The 10256-nt window shown below is 35.4% G+C and overlaps 1 pseudogene; it reads left to right on the top strand.

The window, feature by feature from the left end:
• Positions 1 to 2815: 2815 nt before the first annotated feature.
• LOC114622799 lies at positions 2816 to 3275 on the top strand (annotated as a pseudogene).
• The last annotated feature ends 6981 nt before the right edge of the window (positions 3276 to 10256 follow it).

The following is a 10256-nucleotide window of genomic DNA, read 5'->3' as shown; positions in this document are numbered from 1 at the left end:
AAAAATATTATAAAAATGAAGATACAAAAATTTAAAAACTTATAAAATACACATTCATAGTTATAGAAACATTTTGAGGGACATTGTATACCTGATTCTGTAGATTCAACCAGACATGACATCCAAATGATAGTAAAAGTTCTGTAGATATTCAAAAATATATTCCTTTTTGAATCCCTTTATGAACAATGTTGAATCTTTTAGAAAATTGCTGTTTTTTTTTAATCACTGTGCACGTAGAGGGCTTTGCAGTGTCTCTTATTTCTACTTTCTTAGATATAGTAGATTTCTGCTCCCTCTGAAATATAAGAATAGTTTATTTTTCTCTATTTTCACCACCTTCTGGCATAAATTTGTATTAAGATATTATTTTGGATGAAAAGGAGATTTCGGAATCAAATTAGATCTCATAAATTTCTTCTAAATCTATGCAATAGGTTATTTATGGGTCTAGGTTTATCCCAAAGCTTTAAGCATATTGATAGGAATGCTATGCTAATTAGTCATGCTTATATTGTTAATATTGCATAACAATTATATGCATTTAATAAAGTGTGCTTAGCATGTGAAGTTTATATCAATTATCCAGTATCAATAGGCTATTGGTGGAATGAATTGCTGTTCAGTACTATATTATTATATCTGCAATACTTTATCTGTGTACATAGCTTCCTACTCTAACATTGAAGAAGTGTTGAGCCCTTTGCCCACTGTTGTGTTATAGTCTGTGATCTTGAAGAGTTTTGCTTTTGGTTCCATTAATTGGTTGCAACACTTGAGCCCAACACCTTTCTTTCTATTAGTATATTTCCCATCTGAAGTTTTGATATTTTTTAGAGTTTTTGATATTTTGTCTTTGCAGTGTCATTGCAGAAGATAAAAATATCATGGACACATGAGTATGTCTAATATCCTCACTGGAATGCTAAATATGTGTTCAGTATGTCTAAGAATCAAAGCAAAACATAGCAATCATCTGTTTGGGAGAGATTATCAATGGCATCCCACTGATGGTATGAGAAGACGTGACTTCGGCAGTCAGCTGGCTGAAATTAAAGGCCACATCACCGGAATGAGAGAATTTGATGAAAATGATGGTATGTGAGATGGAACGATCATTTCCTTTTTGACAATTATGAAGTTAGGATAGATAGTGTGGGAGGTGTAAGGGTTACAAAGAGGATTAGGTGTAAGAATAACACAGCAGAGTGGGAGGATAGCATTTAGTGCAGATGGTAATATAATGTATTGTGGCTATATTATAGGGGATATTAAAACTGGCTAGGGAAATAATTTTAAAGCTAGTGAAGTGAACTTTTTTTTCAAGTAATATTTATAAAGAAAGAATATTGCTTTTCAGATTAAAATTAGGACTTTTGTTCCATTTATGAATAAAAATATTTTGCCTTTTGAATGAATGTCAAAGAGATTTATGAAGTCTTCAGTTAAGTGTTTTTACCTTTCTGGTTAACTCTATATAAATAGTATTGCCAAAATATGTATTCTATTTTAGTACTACTGACTGTTAATAAATATTATGTGGAAGCTGGAGAGATATCTCAGCAGTTAAGAGCACTGCCTGCTCTTCCAAAGGACCCAAGTTTGATTTCTAGCATCCACATGGGGGTGAACAACTGTCTGGGAACCTGATGTTCTGTTCTGGTCCCCACAGGCATTATACACATACGGTGCACAGATATACATGCATGCAAAACATCCATACACATAAAATAAAAATAAGGTTAAAAACTTAAAAATTTATGTGAGATAGCTGTAGAAAAAGAAAATTAAAAAATACAATTTGTTGAGCAAGTTAAATAGATTAAAGAAGAAAATGTATTTTTCTTGACTAAACTTGCACTGATCCCATAGCACATTCACTTGAATTCCCTTTCTAAATAGTATAATTTTATCATATATTTAATACTTACTATGCACCTGTAATCAAATGCTTCATAGTAAAAACGTCTGGGTAGTTTTTATTAATTCCTGCTTATAAGCTATATATTGACAATGTAATTATTTTAAGAAACATATAACAAAATATTTGTATATTAATTACTTTTCTGTCATTGTGATAAAACACTACGACCAATTGATGGGACAGAGAGTTTATTTGGCTTATGGTTCAAGGGGAGAAAGGATCCATGGCAGCAGGAGCAGGAAACTGAGAGCTCATATCCCAACCACCATCATGAAGCAGATGAAGCAGAGAGAAGGAGGGAGGGAGGGAAGGAGGGAGGAAGGGAGGGAGGGAAGAAAGAAAGGAGGGAGGGGCAGAGAGGGAGGGAGGGAGGGAGGGAGAGAGAGAGAGAGAGAGACAGAGAGAGAGACAGAGAGACAGAGACAGAGAGAGAGACAGAGAGAGAGAGACAGAGAGAGAGAGAGAGAACGCAAACTGACAGTACCACATGTACAAATGCCCAAGATTATTGGGGACCTTTCCTGTTCAAACCACTACAATTAGGAAGGATAAAATTTGTCAGAAACAAAAGCTTTCTATACTAAGAAATGTGTATTTGTGACCCAAGAACTCTGCATGATACCATACCATTAATAGGCACTTAAAAATGATTCTCAGTTGAATCTCACATTTTGCACACAGTGAGTAATTACATAAATAGGCTAGCAATAGTCCTATAAGTAATATTATTTGAGGGATTTTTGTAAAGGCTATTATACTTCAATTTATTCCTAAAATCATCATAGTATTTTTGTCTTAAATTGAATAATAATTTTTTTACACTTAGGTGAGGAATTCAATATAATTCTTTAATAAAATGAAAAATTTAGAGACTTTCCATCCCACAATTCCTTGTGCCCTTCCTTTTCAACTTGGGCCCGGCAGAATGGCTCCCGCAAAGAAGGGTGGCGAGAAGAAGAAGGGCCGTTCTGCCATCAACGAAGTGGTGACCCGAGAATACACCATCAACATTCACAAGCGCATCCATGGAGTGGGCTTCAAGAAGCGTGCTCCTCGGGCACTCAAAGAAATTCGAAAGTTTGCCACGAAGGAAATGGGGACTCCAGATGTGCGCATTGACACCAAGCTCAATAAAGCCGTCTGGGCCAAGGGAATAAGGAATGTTCCATATCGCATCAGAGTACGTTTGTCCAGAAAACGTAATGAAGATGAGGATTCACCAAACAAGCTCTACACATTGGTAACTTACGTGCCTGTTACCACATTCAAAAATCTGCAGACGGTCAATGTGGATGAGAACTAACCTGCTGAATGTCAAATAAAGTTGCAGTACTGCCTCCAAAAAAAAAAAAAAAAAAAAAGAAAGAAAAATTTAGAAAAGTAGTCTATAACGTATGTTAGCATATGAATGTACAGGTTAGAAAATTATCCCTTATAAAACTAAGATGTGGTTGGTATGAGGTTAGAAATATGATTAGATTAAGAGTGATATGAAAAAAATATTTTACTGGAAAGAAGAAAGGATTTTTCTTGGAGTCTGATTCTATTTGTTCTTTCAGTAATTGACTTGAACAATATGATCTTAGTGGGAAGAAGACAATAGAACCAAATTGAAAGATATACTTTATTATCTTTACATGAGAGGAATAAAAAAAATTCACTACTTTGTTATCTAAACTTCATAGCAAAAGTGATTCCTTGAATATAAGGTTTCATATTTTATGCTATGTGACTCTAGTATTCTGGCCGTAAGAGACAGGGTCCAGGAATTGGTGTTGTATCCAAGACTTTTAGCTGGGTACCTACCTCCTGGGTTACCTGACCCAGAGAGATATTCATTATTGAATGGCGATCAGTTATTGAAAGTAGTTACTTTCTCAGAGTTTTTTATTCCACACAATAAGAAGCAGAGTCAGTAGAGAAAAAGGAAGACAAAAGAAGTAATTAATTCAATACTAAGTGCTCAATATTTACTATGTGCCAGGCATTGTTTTTAGGGGCACAAGATATAGTCAGGAACTAAAGTTGGCTTTCATGAATTGATATTCTAGTTGGGGAGATGATAATAAGTAAATAGTATTTCATATATCAAGAAAGAAAAGAAAACGAGAAAGAAAAGAATTGCTTTTTAATTTTGGTAGTCAGAGAGTGTCTCCTATAGGACTTAACTAGAGGAAGACCTGAAAGAAATGAAAGAAAGGTATAAAAAAATATCTGGAGTTGAGTATTTATAGGCAGGAAAAGTAGCATATGGAAAAATGTTTAGGCAGGAGTATGCATGTTAAGGAACAACAACAAGAAGGTCAAGGTTTTTGAGTACGAGAAAATAGCTAATAGGATTTGCAGATGTAATGTCTATTCTTGGTTGCCAACTTGACTACAACTTGAATTAACTAGAACTCAAACTTTTGAGAATAACTATGAGGGATTTTTCTCAATTAAATCACTTCAAGTTGGAAGACACATTTTAAATCCAAATCTTTTGAGGTAGAAAGAGCCACCTTAAAACTGGGATATCCCTTTTGATGGCAGGGTATGTGAGGGAATGGACAAAGGAAACTCTTTGCCTGCTTTTCCTGACTCTTCCTTGTAGTTGTACCTAATTAGAGCTACTCAAATTGATGCAGGCAGCTGCTCTCATTCCTCTCTCTCTCTCTCTCTCTCTCTCTCTCTCTCTCTCTCTCTCTCCCTCTCTCTCTCTCTCTCTCTCACACACACACACACACACACACACACACACACACACACACACACACACACAGAGCCATTCCACAGTTCAATAGTTGGGCCATTTCCTAACCTTCACGTGGCTGATTAGCTGGACCACAGCCTCCAAGACATCATAATAACACCCCCCCACACACACACACGGTTTTTGTTTTTTCATTTGTTTTTGTTTTGTTTTAAATAAAATCTTAAACGTTTGATTTTACCAATAAAGACTTGGGAGCCTGATGCTGGAGTAAAAGCCTGTGAACTCAGATAAGCAGAGAAAGCACCCAGCCTCAGCCAATCTTCCCAAAGGAAAACCCATTCTCTTTACACTGTCTTAAAAACCGTTTCAACTGAATGTCCCTCCTTTCTACTTCCTGTGTGTCTCTATCCATCTTCCTGACTTCCTCTCACTATTTTTTTTTCTCTGTTGGCTCCCTGTCAACTGACTGCTTGATGTGCTTCTTGACTTACGGTAGACTTTATTTAATCTTGTTTACAATAAACAGAAAGCTCTTGGATTTGCTAGGTCTAGCTAGGTGTATGCTAGGTCTGTTTCTTGCTTTTGGTGGGTGGGGGTGGTGCATAGAGTCAAGTGGATGGGAGAGGTATGGAGCATCTGGGAGGAATTTGGGAAGGAGAAAAACATGATCAAAATATATTGTATGAAACAAAATATTTCAATTAAAAAATGGTTTGGTTTGGAATGTGTTTTGAGCCTAGTGCAAGCAACTTTTGGTAACAGTTTTGTTATATTGTGTGATAGAAAGACAGGGCCAAAATATAATTTCAGAAATGTCAAGTTACAACCATTAAAGATGATATAACAAAACAATTTTAAACTGTTTAATAAATAACATTAAAAGAGGCATGCTAAGATCTCCTTGAGAATACAGTAGATTTGTGGTGTATGTGTGTGTGTGTGTGTGTGTGTGTGTGTACTTTGCCTGGTATTTACAAGGAGTAGATATGTAATCAATCTTATCTTAAGGAATGAATTGATAAATACTAATCATTATTTTCACTGTCTAACTTATACATACACCCTATGATGTATATCTTTCTCTCCACTGGGTACTCTGAGAAGTGATTTGGTGTACTGGTTTGGTTAGTTTTTGTCAACGTGACACTAACTGGAGTCCCCTGGAAAGGGAATCTTGTGTGAGGAATTCCCTTCCTCAGATTGGCCTGTGGGTATATTTGTTGGACATTTTGTGAATTAATGATTGATGTTGGAATGCCCATTCCATTGTGGGAAGTACCATTCCTAGGCAAGTGGTCCTAGGTTCTACAAGAGAGCAAAATAAGCAAGCCAGGCCAGCAAGCCCTGAAACGGAGTTCCTCTGAGGTGTCTGATTCAGTTCCTGCTTCCAAGCTACTGCTTTGAGTTCCTTCCCTGACTTCCCTCAACTATGAACTATAACTTGTATGATGAAATAAACCTTTTTTCTCCTAAATTTGTTTTGGTTAGTGATTTATCACAACAGCAGAAAGTAAAGTAGGACATTGAGCATAATTCTTCTTACATTTGAAGTAGTTATTGACTTCAGAAGGAAATGTAATCATAAAGGTAGATTTCAACTTTAAGGAGTTGAGCCAGAGACTTATTTGGGTTTAAAATGTAGATGTCATTGTTTGCTTGAAAATTTTCTCAATTTTGTGGTTACATAAAAATAAGCATCACTAGAATAATGTGAGGTTATTCTTTGTAACATCTGTGTACATAATTATTATTAGCAGTGCTAATCCAAGAGCATAGTCATTGGCATAATACCTGTATCATCACCAGATGCAAGCTTTCTGAACCTAACAGTAAATAAATGATTTTGAATAATTTTAGTATGATTCTTAAAAATAAACAAAAATGTAAACATTTTTCCAAAAGCTAGCTCGTTTGCCTCCAATGATCCCCCTTTAAAATTATATTTTAAAATGTGCTGTTGTGACTCTAAAATGCAGTTTTTCCTTTAATATAAAACAAAAATAGACATCTGTGAATGGTAGTTGTTATGAAAACAGAATTTTAGTGGATGTACTAACATAAAAAATACAGAAAGACTCAATTTTCAAGATAAGGAACTAACTTTTGTTAAAAATGGAAACTTACCACCAGCCACATCTGTCAATGAATGCTTTGTAGGCAGGCTTGTAATAAAGTACATTTGAATCCTTAAATTGAACTTGTGGATATGCCTTAAGAATTTGGAAACTTCTTGACTATATATTTATATTCTACTATTAGCTTCAGGAGTGTATCCTGGGAGGGAAATGTCAACCTCAAAAAATTTAAGTATATATGATGTTATGTTAGCAAGAGATAAAGTTGGGGCAGGAACTTGATTTCACACAGGCGTTAGCACATGTGTTAAGGCTCTTTTAATTGTCAAGTTAAAAATACTTTTGTTTCTTCTACAAGTATTTAATGTAAGTTGGATTGATTGTACACCTTCTAATTGTGTTTGTGTTTTGAAATCCAGCATGTCAGTTGTGGAGGTCTAACAACCAGCTTTTGTTTTAGTGCCCTGAGTATCACAGAACCTTGGGATTCTAAAAATAGCTTGCAAGTACTGGAAGAAATGAGTCAGGCTTTAAGCAGAAGCAAGAGGGTAGTGGGCTTGATTATTGCTGGTATAACAGCTTTAATTACATTAATTGCTAGCACCACTGCTTCTGCAATTGCTGTGACACAAGAAGTTAAGACAACTACTTTTGTAAATCATTTAGCAAAAAAATGTTACTAATGTGTTGAATATACCAGAGGATTTAGATATGCATATGGAAGAACGGATTGATGCTCTTTATCCTATTCAAATTACTGGAAGGAGGTTCAGAATTTAAGTGTAAGGAGCCATCTTGAGTGTCATGTCAAATACCATTGGATTCAGGTTAGTTCTACAATTTACAGTGGTAGTCATTATAATTAGGAAGACGTTTAATGACACGAGCAGTGTATTTGGCATAATTCTGACACCTCTTGGGATGTTTTAACGATACATAGGGAGCTTATGAATTTCAAAAATTCTGCTCTGCTGAGCATTGATGTGGCAGATACTGCAGATAAAATTGCCCATGGCCTGAGGTCAGTATTTCTATTTTGGTCAAGCTTCAAAAATGAGATATATAGTTTGATCATGCTAGCCTTTTTTGTCTTGGGAGTACTTTTATTCCTGCCCATTGTGTTAAAGCTTTTCTTCAACAACATCAACATGTTGGCAGCTAAGTACATGGCTTGAACCTGAAAACTGACCCCCAGACAGGGTAATTAAATTAACAAGCTGGCAAGTCAAGGACAGGTAAGATTCTGCACAGAGCCTTACCAATCTAAGACAGAAGTGCATGCATTGCTTTTGATAATGCATATTCCATGATGGGTAAGGAAGGCATTCTTGTCAGAACAACCTAAGACAGACTCAGTCTTGTTAAGGAAATAAAAAAGGGGGAGAGGTGGAGAGCCTTTGGGGCTGCTTGGCAAGAATCTAACATGGGCCAAGGACAAGGAAATGGGCTGCTTGGTAGGAATATGACATTGGCCAAGGACAAAGAAGTAGGCTTCAGGCAGGAATCTGACATTAGGCTAGAACAAAGAAGTAATCTCAGGCAAGAACCTAAATATTAGGCTAGAACATGGAAGTAGGCTTCAGACATGAAAATGACCTTGGGCTAGGACACGGAAGTAGGCTCAGATAGTTTGGTCATCCTGATAAGTCCTTAGAAGCAGTGATCATGAGAGTGTTCATGTAATTGGGTTTAATGCCTTGCTTTTTCTTTGACTATTTGTGTTTATTATATTGCTTGTTCCTTGACTATTTACAACTATTGTATTGCTAGACCCTCAACCTAGAACTGACCTTAATACATGCATGTAATCAAAATGGTATAAAAGCCTAAAGGAGGAGGGAGGATGGGATAGGGAGTTCTAGGGAGGGGAAATGGGGAAAGGGGATGACAATATTATATATATGTCATATATTGTCTATCATGTATCTATTTAAAAATTTTGATGGTATTTATATATTCAGTTGTTACTTTGAGAGTAATGAATCTTGTTTGTCTACCTTTGATTCTCTTTTATGAATATTAACTACTGTTGCCATGTTCTATGCTTTGTGTATGTGTTACATAAAGGTTCATGTATTAAGGACTTGGTCTCTAGCTTGCTGCTGCTGTGAGATGGTGGAAACTTTAAGAAGTGGGAGTCTACTGGCGTGTTTTCAGTAAATATGGGTGTTCTTCAAGGGGGACTGTGTAAAAGAAGTCTAGATTTTTACTTTTCAATTTTTCATTATGCATGGAATGTGATATTTTATTATATGAAAAGATTTTTGCACAAGTTTATATTGTATGGTATCTTGCTCTTTTTTCTTTTGATTCCCAGACATGAAATAAATGGGTCTCCTTTGCCTTGAAGCTTTGATATGGCATACTGTGCTACCATAGGGTCCATACCACTGAGTCAGGTTGGTCATGGCCTAAAATTAAAACTGCAAAGTAAAACGCATCTTGTCTTTTTACATCTGGTTATCTCAGATATTTGGTATAGCATAGCAATGGAGAGCTGCCTAACAACATCAAAGAAAATGTGTATAGACTATTAACTTCTTTGCCATTTTGACAGTAAGTTTAGTATTTTGAGAGCTCTTGTGAGTTGATTGCCAATTTTCTTTTTTTCTGAAAATCTACTTGACATAAAGAGTTGGTATTACTGATTTGTTATTAGAAAACATGGTTATTTAGCTTTATATGCATATTTTGATCAAATATAAATAACATAAAATTCAAGTCTCTGCCTCTCAAGAGCTGGGATTAAATAATATAAAATTCAAAAGCATTCAAGTCAGTGATATTTACATATTAACAACATTATGCAGCTATCTCTATTCTTCCATTCCAAAAAAAGTTTATTACGTCCTCCCTCCAAAATCCTTTACTCATTAATCAATGACTCCTTATTTCTCTTTGCCAGAGTACCCTGGAAACTTTTGATTTTCTGTTTCTATGGATTTTTATATAAATGGAACAATATCTGTCTGACTTAATTCAATTACCATGTTTGTAAAATTTATGGTTTCATTTTTCTATCAGTTGAATAGTAGTCCATTGCATGTATGTACTGCACTTTGATTATCCTCTTATCTGTTGAAAGATTGTTAGATTGTTTCTATTTCTTTACTATTGTAAATACAGCAGCAGTAAACATTGCTGAGCAGGATGCTGAGTCCTTTGGGCATATGCTGGAGAGCGGTATATCTGGGTCAGGTGGGAGATTTGCTTTTAGCTTTTTGCAGATTCTCTATACTGAGAATATACTGAGTGGCTGCATTAGTTTGCACTCCCACCAGCAGTGAATGAGAGTTTCCTTTTCCTCACATGCTTACCAACATTTGTTTTCAGTTGTTTGTTGATCATAGCCATTCTGACTTGCAGGAGATGAAATTTCAAAGTTGTTTAAATGTTCATTTCACTAATTGCTGAAGATGATGAAGACATTTTTGAAATATTTCATAGAAAGTTTTATTTCTTCTACAGAGGAGTCTGTTTAAAAGTATAGCATTTTTTTAAAAGTTGGGTAATTTGTTTTCTTGATTTTTTTGTTTTGTTTGTTTTTATTTTTGAGACAAGG

The sequence above is a fragment of the Grammomys surdaster genome, unplaced genomic scaffold, assembly GCF_004785775.1.
Source record: "Grammomys surdaster isolate TR1022 unplaced genomic scaffold, NIH_TR_1.0 191, whole genome shotgun sequence".
Lineage (NCBI taxonomy): Eukaryota > Metazoa > Chordata > Mammalia > Rodentia > Muridae > Grammomys > Grammomys surdaster.
The sequence above is the reverse complement of the archived record's forward strand: the minus strand, read 5'-3'. Positions and strand labels throughout refer to the sequence as shown.